The 12,218-nt window shown below is 42.0% G+C and overlaps 1 protein-coding gene across 2 annotated transcripts in view; it reads right to left on the reverse strand.

Annotated features, from left to right (window-relative positions):
• ARVCF (ARVCF delta catenin family member) overlaps positions 1-12,218 on the reverse strand; it is a 449,123-nt gene that overhangs the window by 417,336 nt on the left and 19,569 nt on the right. For both annotated transcript variants that reach the window (XM_084649105.1, XM_084649104.1), the window contains exon 2: positions 2,649-2,720. The gene's annotated coding sequence lies outside the window, so the exon portion shown is untranslated. The remainder of the gene's footprint in view (positions 1-2,648; positions 2,721-12,218) is intronic.

Here is a 12,218-nt window from a genome sequence, read left to right on the forward strand (position 1 = left end):
GATAAGCAATCAACTGAAAGCGCCATCATTCAGAAAATGTATGGTTGTCCTGATGTAAGGTGACGCCTTCTTTAAAATGAGAAAAGAGCACATCTAATTCCTGAAACAAGGAAATCAGTTTTAGTCACAAACTCTATAAAAAATAACTTTTGTAATGACAATTACTGCCTGTGATGAGGTATATAAACATTACACTCAGATAGAAGGGGTTAAGAAGCTGTTCTGGACTCAACCAGCCCTGCTCCACTGCAGCTGCAAAGCTTGCTCTATCTGGAGGAGGAGTTAAAACAGAGCCAGATAGCCCTGGTGAAGATAGCTCCTCAGTCGGGTATAGTGCAGTGGTTCTCAACCTGCGAGCCACTTGCGACCCAACCAGCACCCAGCTGCAGCCCATGTAAGATTCCCAGGGCCATACAGATACTATATATATACTGTGCGGATGCAGCCCACATAACACATACAGAGCTACATACGCGGCCCACAATGGTAAATTCGTTGAGAAACACTGGTATAGTGGGAGACTGTGGTGGAGGGGTGTGCAAGTAGCAGCAGCTATCCTAGGTGCTGAAAAAGCTTGTCCTTAAGGATTAAGGAATGCTTCACACTATCTTGTCTTGGAACGTTGGTGAGACTGTGACCATGTCCTGGATTGGGAAGGGAAATAGTAGGAAGTGGTCTAGGGAGGCAGCCTCCAAACATTCCTGGGTACTTGATCTTAATGCTATTTTGCAGGGCCCTGGGTCGGAGCTTGGTAGAGAAGAAGGGCCTGGGCTCCCCTACCAGCCAGCCATGAGGGCAGTATAAACACACACCTTCTGGAGATAAGGAGGATAAAGTCATCATAAGCCCTGAAGTAAGGGTGTGAGGTCTTTGAGGGGCCCTGGTTAGGACAGACTCTCCTTTTTGAGGGAATGCTGGACTTCTATACTTTGTTGGACTCTGTGGCCCCGAAAAGGGGCAGACTTCAATGATGATCTGACTGGAGGGCTGAATTACTATCTGCTAAAAGAGAGATTGCCACTTCGCTGGAGTGACCACTAGCAGGGGACACTAGAGATGGGGGAGAATTGTAGCCAGAAACCTAATCACTAGGCTGTAACACTGGTAAGCCCTTTCCAATGCAATGCAGCAGCAATGTTTTAAAAGTTGGAGATTCCCCCTTTTCTTCACAAATACTCACTAAAGGAATAATTGGTTGCTTATTCATGCCCATACCGACAGTATCTAATTTTTATGCCAATGGCTATACTGTCTGCTGTTTTGCCATAATTCTGAACAAATGAAGAGGTTTGATAGGGGAGATCTCTATCCAGTTCCTGCCACACTTCTATTTTCTAGTAGCTTTCTAAAAGCTCTATGTATTAGCAAACTCATGTAGGACCATCACCTGCCTCCTATATATTACTTATCATGTTAAGAAGTCATAACTCTTAGCCTTGCTTCCATCCTCCCATATTAATAGTATTTCCTCTTTATCCAATAATCTGATTATTCTGAAGATAATGTTACCAAGAGAACACTTCAGAAACATTGGAAAACTGAACGGTTTAAAAACTTTGGATTTGTGTGACTAATTTTCTCATTTTGTAAGCATAGCTGCCTTCTGTCTTTAGTCATACTTAAGACTAGTCTTTTAAATTACACCTAAAGCATGACATGTACCTACTTTATTCCAAAGGACTAGTTGTTAATTGCTTTACCTAGCATCAGAAAACTTCTGTCTGGTGGCAGGGTAGGGTTAGCTACCCCAGGAATGGTTCCCTAAAATTAAGGTAATCAAAGTGAAATGTTTGGTCTTCAGCTCTTCTGCCTGCACTGTTCTAGTGAGAACTATTCATTGAACACTAGATAAGCAGCCTGAGGGTCAAGTACTGCAAGAAACCATAAATGCTACCTCACAAGTAGGTAACTGCCATCATGATACCTGTGTAACATCCATGTACTGCAGAAAAATACAAATACTAGGTAAATGACACCTACAGAGAAATTATTAAAGCTTGATCCTTTTACTTCAAAAACATAGGTCCCTACCACTTGAGCTAAAGATTTCCCCTAGCTGGCAGTAGTGGTAAGGACCTTTGCCTTGTGAGGGCATAGTCATACACAGCCAGTACCATTACAACTGGACACAGAACTGCAGTTTTTTGAGGTCAAATAATATTATAGCCTTGATGAAGAGGCAGGAAACCAGTTTACCTCTTATCTAGAAGTGGGTTGCCAGCAGAAACACTTTAAAAGGATCCATTTATAAAGTTTTGAAGGCTTTATTGTTGTTGTTACAATAGTCTGTTAATTAACCAACATTTTGATTAGCCTGGCATTTGTTTTTCCATAGGTTTTTTTTTTTTTTTTTGCTGTGCCAAATAAACTGATTCAAATTCTTGCATATCTTAAATTTACAAATACACTCAATTCAATAGTCCTGTTGTTTGACGGAAAGGCCACTATAGATTATTTCCAGAAAATGAATTTAGTCTTTCATTGCTTTTCTTGTGAGGCAAAGAATGACAATTGTCAGACAGTCTGCAACAGCAAGGGGTAGGAGAGAGAGGGAAGCAGCAGTTTTTGAATCTAGATTCCACAGCTGTGAAAATTTGTGTTAATAACAGAAAAACATCCTTGTATCTTTGAAAACTGACAGCTCTTACCGTTCTTTCAGCCAATTTGACAACCTTCTTCCGCCGTTCGCAAAGCAAAACTTAATAAGCATGTGGATGTCCCTGAAAAACACAAGAAGCAGAGAGACCATTGTTCCAGAAATTGTGCCAAGACTGGAAGTACTATTGTATGGAGCTGAGTGCCAACATACAGCTTCTCAACCTAATATGGTTTTTAAAAATGCAGTGTTGTACCCAGGGAGTAAAGCTGCAATGATATGACTTTCAGTGATCTTCAGAGTCACTGCTTATGACAAGGCAAAGTCACAGAAGGCATTTCCCATTTGGTTCAGATGCTGCTAGGCAACTGAGTAGGCTTCTGCTGAAACCTCTTTACAACAAAATTCAAAAAAATCACAATGCATTAAAAATATAATGCAAGATACAGTATAACAGACTCCTCTCCTATTCTTTTTTTAAAATATATTTTGGAGAATGGTAGGCCTGTGCTTGAAATCAGTGACCTAACACATGGTGGCCTGTTTAATTATTACTATTGTTACAGGTACACTAATCATGTCGTCTTAAAAACCAAAATCCAGTGCCATATAACACATGCTAAAATAGCCCTGTATTAGAAACAAATAAGTAACCTTGCCTACAAAAATACACAACTTTGGCATTTCTCCTGTAAGAACCAGTGGTTCCATGTACATCTGTCAGAGATGGAGAGAATACTTAGTCCTGCCTCAGTGCAGGGGCCTGCACTAGATGATCTATCAAGGTCCCTTCCATGCTTATATTTCTATGATTCTATTATTAGTCTGGCTGGAATTAATATTCAGAAGAAATATCTTGTTTAATTGTATTAGTTAATCCAATCCATTAAGGATAATTTACCACAGGACTGAGGATGTCTAAAGTGAGACTGGAAAATATACCAGGAGCAAAAACAACAGTGCCCAGTGGTAGATTACATTAACCACATAATGGATTAAAACTACCAGAATACAGCCATCAAGAAATTTTTCTTGAATCACATACATAAATAAAACTCCAGATATGCTAAGGAAGGTGCTTTGTCCCCTTTCTGTGATTTTTAGCACCAGTGTGAACGTAATCTAGTGTGGTGCCTTTAGCTGCAGGAAGTAACAAAATTGTATGTCCTCGCATTACACATACTTACGAAGCTACAAGACAACTTCTCTAATCTACCTATCAAAGTTTCTGAAATTCTTCTTCCAAAACAGGTGGAACAATAATACAAACAATCCAGAAAACAAATAAAAAGCATCTTGGCAGACTGTGGCTTGTGCTAGATAGAAAAGGGGATGGATTTTACTCTGATCTTGTAAGACATTGATCTAAAAAAGATCACTCTTCATCCCTGAATTCTATAGCATAATTATATATATAAAAAAGCAGGGGTCTTGGATGTCAGTGCCAGAGAACTCTTGACCAACACTAATAAATCTGACAAGTTTTTGAAATTTGTCTTAAAAAACTTTTAATCAATCTGACAGAGGATGAAAAAATAGAAAAGGAGTGAATACACTCCCAAATATATCTCCAGTGGTCTTTACATATGTTGTCATTGCACACATAGAAAAGGTAGAAAAATTCTTAACTTAATTTTAAAGCAACATTATGCATTCAAATCATAGAATCGTAGGACTGGAAGGGACCTCAAGAGATCTAGTCCAGTTCCCTGTACTCATGGCAGGGCTAAGTATTACCTAGACCAAATAATATATGTTTTAATTGTACTTGATCAGCATAAGCAGAAAAATTCAGTCTTGGTGCTCTAAGTTTTGCACCGTTAATGTATCTCTATACTGCTAACAAAAAAAGCCCTCCACTTTCTCTTCTATCTTATACAACACTGGTTAGAACTTTAATTTCATAACACATGTATTTTGGAAAAAAATCCAATTATCAGTTACAAGCCACATATGATCTGTTTTTTTCCAATTGTCAAAGGCCAGTCAGAATTTCGCTACCATACAGTATTTGAGTGTCTCAGGATGTGTCTATCTTCCCTTGTAAATTTTCTGCCTGGTTTGGTAATTTATAAGTACAGGGCAACATCATGTCTTAATATAGAAACTTCCAATAACTACGGGAAGTCATTTGATGCAGGTTTATTTGATGTAATTAGTAAACAGGATGCTTTGTTTATCTACATCAGCTCTGATAAGTAAGCGCCATTTAGTCCCACATCATGTTTAGCAAAAGGAGTACTAAGGAAAAATCCCATTACAAATGGAAGAAACATACTGGCAAGTTAAACACCTACACAGAAAATATATTTGTCACAAAATGAAAGTGGTTTAATAGGGTCACTGTGTTCCAGAAGCAGCACTGAAGGGAGCTGGTAGTCAGAGAAATGTGTTGAATCTGTACAAACCCAACCTTGGGCAACAATGTTCTCCCAAAGTATCATTTCTATTAGCAATTCAGACTTCATCTGCTGAGCAATTCAACCTGGAGGTCAGGGGCAGAATTCTGGCATTACTTAGTTTAGAACATCTTATTCCCCATTAGCAAAGTTTCCACAAATAAAACATACATACACTGCACTTCTTTTAGCCAAAGGTAAAAGTAAAGAGTGAAAAAAATCAGAGATAGGACTAAAAACAAAGACTTCGGTGGGGCAATGTTACAGGTAGGAACCTGCTAAAGTTTAAAAATGTTTATTAATGTTAATTAAAATATTAGAAAATACAAAACGAGGGCCATATTGCATGGTCCACTTTTAAGATGTTCTCACAGTTCTCATTTTTAAAAAAAACAATGCCATGTGTAGCCTACACAACATTCACCATTAAGAATCTGATCAAAAAAGAATAAATGTTGACTGAACCCATCTTAATTCATGTCTCCAATAGTAAGATAAGAGAACTCAATCAAACTGGACCAAAATCTTAAATTCTAATATTCTTATTGTGGGCCCTGATACTACAAGCAAAAACTCCTACTGCAGACAATGAGACTCTTACCTGTGTATAGGGTTGCCAACTTTCTAATCGCACAAAACCAAACATCCCAGCCTTATCCCCACCTCTTCTCCAAGGCTCCGTCCCTGCTCGCTCCATCCCCCCTCCCTCCATCACTCACTCTCACCAGCCTGGGGCAGGAGGTTGGGGTGCGGTAGGGGGATGAGGACTCCAGCTGGGGGTGCAGGCTCTGGGTTGGGGCTGGAGATGAGGGATTTGGAGTGCAGGAGGGGGCCGGGGCAGGGGATTTGGGGGCTGAAGGCTCCAGAGTTTGGGTGCGGGAGGGCACTCCATGCTGGGGCAGTGGGTTGGGGTTTGCGAGAGGGTTCGGGGTCCTGGCAGCACTTACCGCGGCTCCCGACACATGGGCGGCCAGGGAGGCTCCGCATGCTGCCCTCACGCCTGCAGGTGCTGCCCCCGCAGTTCCCATTAGTCGCAGTTTCCGGCCAATGGGAGCTGCGGAGCTGGCACTAGGGGCAGGGACAGCACACGGAGCATCCCTGGCCACCCACGCGCCTAGTGGCTGCAAGGACCTGGCTGCCGCTTCTGGGAACCATGCAGAGCTAGGGCAGGCAGGGAGCCTGCTTTAGCCCCGGGCCCCTGCTGTGCCGCCGCCCAGACTTTTAAGAGCCCTGACGGCAGTGCCGACCAGAGCTGCCAGGGTCCCTTTTCAACTGGGTGTTCCGGTCAAAAAATGGATGCCTGGCAACCCTACCAGTGTGGTGTGTTTACAAGGATTTGAAACTCTCAACTCCCTCTGATTTCCATGGAGTTCAAAAAACGCATGTGGAAAGATTCTGGCAGTGCTGGCAAGCTTTCTCTCACCCTGCACTCCTCCAAGGGAGTGCTGGAAGGAGAAGTGTGCTGCTTGCACCAACCCTTCCATCTAGCAGTGGACCTGCCATAATGTGACCCTATATGTAAAAACTGCCAACCCCAAGTGTTTAAAAATCACGAGTCAGGACCCCAAAAAACATGACTAGCTTAAAAACCATGAATTTAAAAACTACATTTTTGGTCTCTCTTTTCTGGTTTGGAGCCTTTTGGAGTCCCATTTTCCAACTTTTCTCTGCAAACATGGAGGCTAGAAACTTTTTAAATGAAAGGTTAAATTCTCATGTCTCCAGGAGCTGGAACTTTAAAAAAAAAAAAAAACCACCCCATAAAAGCCAACAACACTGCCTATAAACAGTTACTCTTCACATGAAAACCACAGCAGGTCCTTCCTTGATATTCTGCATAAATCTCATCACAGAGGGGAGGAATTTATTTCAGTGAGAAATTCATAGTAAACATAATCATGGCTTTTCCAGACTATTTTCAAGGTGTCCCCATCATCCTCTTATTACAAGAATACAGCTCCTAGAACAATGTATGGCTGGAAATCCCTTACTCTCTGCAGCATAGCATGCTAAAGAGGCCAGAATACTGTCCATTTGCTCCCTACTGTGCAGGCATCCCCAATGTTTGGGTTGAGAAAGGAGGAGGAGGGGGGTCACTTGTAATTTCCCCACACAGACACTTCTTTCATGTGTTCCTAGAATCTGAATCCTTAAAGGTTCCCTGTGTGCAGCAGGGAAGGAGCAGGCCAAACTCCCCAGTGGCAGCGGCGGCTCCTGCTGCTCTAGCCCTTGTTTACTTAGGATTGGGACAGCTTTGAAATGTCCATTTTGGAATGGAATATGTTCACCAGCCTTGCAGTTCTGGCCTTACCAGTCTGTATTTAAGAGTTATTGCGGTTCTTTTGGACAATAACTTGTGCCCTTTTAGTGGGCTCACTCTTCCACCCATGTATGGGGTAGCCTGGGGCCCTTTATACCCAAGACCTTAGTCCATTCCTCACCGATTGGAGAGACACACACATAAGGAAACTTGTGTTAGGGAAATTCAATTATTCCACAAAATGCCAAGATAGCTTTAATGTTAGTTATATATGGGCTCTCATTTCGTTAGTAGGGCAAGTCTTCACTACTTGTTTTGCTGATGCCACTCATCACTGTTGGAATCAGTGTGCAGTTTGGGGGGGAATCTCTAATGCAAACAAGGATAAGCTTTTCGTAGTGCCAACTGTAGCTTCAAATGACCAAATGTGCCTCCCTCCAGTTAAACTTGTTTTGTCAGCACATATGGTATATGCAGTGTTTAGTCTATTCAAAGATTATGAGTAAATGAATGTTCTCATACCAATCAGAAATGACCTTTTCCAACCAGAAGAAATTCAATCTTCAATTTCAAATAACTGACTATAATATTTGTCTGAGAATCAATACAAACCAAGAAGAGGTTTGCCCTCATGCAGAGATAGAGTGACCCTGAGTTGCTGGCTATAGTTTCTTGAGTCCTGAAATTATGTCTAGAATTAAGCGGAGTGTTGCAGAGTGCAAGTAAATAAAAAGGGAGAAAATGTAACAGTCTGAGGAGGGGGGGGACGACATCCAAGTGCTTGGTTTGGCCTAGAAACTTTCCACTTCGCAGACAGTATTAGATGGCAGCCGAGAAAGACTGATACCTTCCAGGTATTTAATCTGTAGCATAAACCTTGCAACATGGCTGGCATAAGATGCAAAGAATGCAAGGCCTCTCACTGCGATGGGTATTTCATATCTGCTTATGACTTCTAACAGTGCATTGAAAACCTCTCTGTAACAGGGTGGCTCACTCTTAAAGGGCTAGAGCTAGTCAACCCTGATTACAGAATGAGCCACACTTGGGAGAGGTCAGGGTGACTCCACTGCATAGAGAGCAGCAGGAGGCTGCAATGAAAAGGAGATGCCCAGGGAATCATACAGAGACTACAGATTGTGTGAAAGGCTTCTACAGGGAAGGCCCCAAGAGGGCAAGAGGCTTCAGATAGACACTGATTGAGAGAAGGGTTTAGGCCTGGAAGCAGAACCAGAAGTCTGAGCTTCAGCCAAGTAAAGTCTGGGAGTTAGGGTTGCCAGTTTTGGTTGGACAGTTTCATCAAAATCTTTAATTCCTGGAGACTCCAGGACAATCCTGGAGGGATGGCAAACCTACTGGGAGTACTGGGACCAGCATCTACTAGAGAGCCTGACTGGGAGGAGGGCTTGGGGGCCTTGAAGCCAGAGGGCTGAGCACCAGCCAGGTGAAGCCTTGAAACGTTTTGATCTGGGACCTAGTTCTTGGTAGAAGGTCTAGGAACTCGCTACCTAAAGGGAGAAAATGAATGAACTTGGGTTGAAGCCTGGGGGGCGGGAATTTAAGGACTCAGTAATGGAACCCCAGGAGGGGAATGTTTTAATTACCTGTGGACGCTAAGTTAAAGGGCCCTGAAGAGGGGAGAAATGGGTAGCAGTGCACCACAGAGTGATGTCTGACTACAAGCAGGTGCACAGGAGGCAGCTGGCCCTGATTCACTTTCATCTGAAGGGATTGCTAACTTTAGAAAGGAAAAGAATGAAGGAACATAAGTGTAAATAAAATAGCAAATGGTACGTCTCCTAACACAAGAACAAAGGGACAGTCTGTGAAAGATGGCAAGTTCAAAAGTGACAAAAGGGGGGGAAAAAACCTCACACAATGTGTAAATAAACCATGGAACTCAGGCATGGCCTGTGACAATGAGGCCAAGAATTCAGCAAGATTCAAAGATGATCTGGAGACTTATGTGTAACAAGACTATCCAGACATTTTGGAAGGGATACTAAACATCATGCTACAGGGTTTAAGGTAGTCTCAAACTATTGGGTGTTAGGATGAGACCCGCAAAGTGGGGCGGGGAAGGGGAAGACTGCTGTGACGCATCTGCTGTGACGCTTCTTGCATCTTCCTTAGAAGCATCTGGTTTTGGCCACTTTCAGAGGTAAGATATTGGACTAGATGAACCAGGGGTCTGATCCAGAATGGTAATTCTTGTGTTCTTATCCTAACATGGGTTGGACTCTTCTCTCATTGTGTGTGAAATGCACATAACTTCCCCCCCCACCCCGTCTCCCCGCCCAGGAAATAACCATGTGGGTTCAGTATAGCCATAACCAGAAATAATCAACCAATCAGAATTAAAAAACCAGAAAAATTCAAAGTGGATTTTTGCACATTAATAGTTAGTCACAATTTACATTAAGATCCTACTAGCAGTTTAAAAAGAGTGAAATGGTTTAATAAAGATCAATTATAGATTGTTATAAGTCCAGCAGATCAACAGGTTGCTTATAGGAATGGTTAGATAACCACCTGTAACACTTACAAGGATGTGCTTATAGTTGTCTGTAACACATACTACTTATGCCTGTAAGAAGTTCATAACTTTTATTAACCCTTTATATTAGGTTCTGTTTATAAAGCATGACTGATTGTCCCTTACTTTGCTGACAAGTGGCCATTACTGGGTGACTCCACCTAGGATGCCCTCCTGCAGCATGGCTGCCTCAATTTCCCCTTTCAGTTACCTCAAACTCTATGCTAGACTCTCTTGCTTAATCCTTCCTGGGGACCACTTTATTACCAAACATACTGCAAATAGTTTCTAACAAGCCCTAAGATGTAATCCATATCACCATCCATGTATACAGTTCTTAAAACCCAGTCCTTCACAGCCAGAGCCCCCACAGGCTCTCTGCTGGAAGATCATCTTTACTGGTAGAGCAGCCCTCATTCCCCTAGCCCTCTCTCTGTTTCTCTGCGTTCTGCTCTCCGGCCCTGGACATATCAGTGGTAAACTCCTCCACTGCTCCCTTGCCTTCAGCCCTCTCCAGTTTAGAGCCAGAAGGCAACTTTCTTTGCTGCTCCTCCAGCCCTGGCTTAGGGCCATCAACCTCTTGCTGCTCTCTTGCCTTCAACCTTCTCCCACGAACCACACAGTCTCAGGGTTCTGGCAGCTGTTGCCTCCTGGCTGACTCAGTCTGATCTGATTCACTGAGTTTCTCTTTCACTAAACCTTTACCACTCCCCCCACTGCCCTTTTGTCTTAGTTGGCCAAATAGGAGTACCTGTTCTGGCACAGAGGAGTTGGACCTACTGTACTACTAGGCCAGCCATCCTGTGAGGAAACCAAATAGCACAATCTTAGCTCGTACTGAAGCACTAGTAACTTTCATGTGAGTAAAGACTAAGCAGTCTAACCAGGACCTGGCCCACCCAGTTAAAGCACTGTTACAAGTCTATTAGAACAGGCTAGTGTGATTCTGCTTTACAAAACAAACAGTATGTGAATTACACAGCTACAATCACCTGCTGATAAAACTTGCATTTAGCCTTTTGTCTCACAAAGTCTCTGGTGTTAAAATTATATGGGGTATATGTCAGATGTGTTTTTGGACCTCCTTTGTCCTGCCCTGTTGTGTCACACAAACCAAGTCAAGCAGCAATAGAGGCAAACAAGCCCTCCAGTCATCATTTATAACCTTGTTAGAAAAGTTTAGTCTGCCAAACTGCAGCTCCCAAAAGGTATGGATTTCTTAGGAACCAGGCCAAAACTAGAAGTACAGCAGCAATAAAAGTGGAAATGTAATTTTAACTTGCTGAATAAGTAACATTGCTTAACACCGTTAATGAAAGAAAAAATGATGGAAAAGAACACTTAATCTAGCGGTGTATCATAAGCTCTAACAATCTTCTAGCACAGCACTTATTGGGAAGTAATGAGTATAGTCAGTGAACTACTGCACTGAGAACTAGCTTAATAAGTCTCTTATAAATATTCAGAAGCTCCTCCATATTAGCTGTTCTCAACACACTAAAGGGTGAATGTCTCTTATAGAACAGCTCTAGACATAATGCAGAAAACTTTGAATCCTTAGTTCCATGACCATGGTCCCTCCAATATGATTGTGGAAGATGGTACTTAATACTTCACAGAAGACACTTAACCCCTTCACAGAATCAGTCACAGTATTACATCAGCTTCTGCGGCACTTGAAAAATGTGCATAAACAGGGGAAAAACATTTTCAGTTTGTTTTATCCACCCTAAACGACAGGAACATTGTGAATTACTTTAAACAATGTTTTCCAGCTTATCCAAAACATTAACCTTCCATTGTTCTGATCCTCCCAGTTGTACACATGCCAACAGACAATATCTTTTACAATCATCTTGGGTTTATCATTCCCAACAGCCGTCTTAAATTTAGCCTGCAAAACAACCCTAAACAAGAAAGGGTAGGGGAAGGAAGGGAATCAAAATACCACACAAGTAGGCAGTTATTTTTTACTCGGAATGTAACAGAAGACCTCCAAGAGGCCAAGATGTTCCAGCTGAGTTAACTAAGAGTTCCTGCAGCAGTCACTAAGAGTACTGTAGAAAAGCAATGCATAATATTCGAGATGTTGAGAAATATTTGATAGAAACAAAAAAGATTATGGAAGATATATCTACTGGTGGACCACAACACATTAAAAGATCATATACACTATACTTTGTAACCAGCTATATAAAATGGCAGCAGGAACTTCTGCAACTTTAGAACAACCTTTGTGAACCCTGCATTTTGCTAAATGCTAATTTCTAGTTTGTGTTAAATAATTTCAAATCGTACATTTAAATGGTAAATAAGTCTACTCTAGAGGGCTTTCTCTCCACACTCATCCAGATAATGTAATTCTCTCCAATATACTCTTAGTTGGGGACATGGACTCCAAACTTTTGAGCCATGAGACGGTAGCTT

The sequence above is a fragment of the Lepidochelys olivacea genome (genome assembly GCF_965140295.1).
Source record: "Lepidochelys olivacea isolate rLepOli2 genome assembly, chromosome: 15".
In the NCBI taxonomy this organism is placed as follows: domain Eukaryota; kingdom Metazoa; phylum Chordata; order Testudines; family Cheloniidae; genus Lepidochelys; species Lepidochelys olivacea.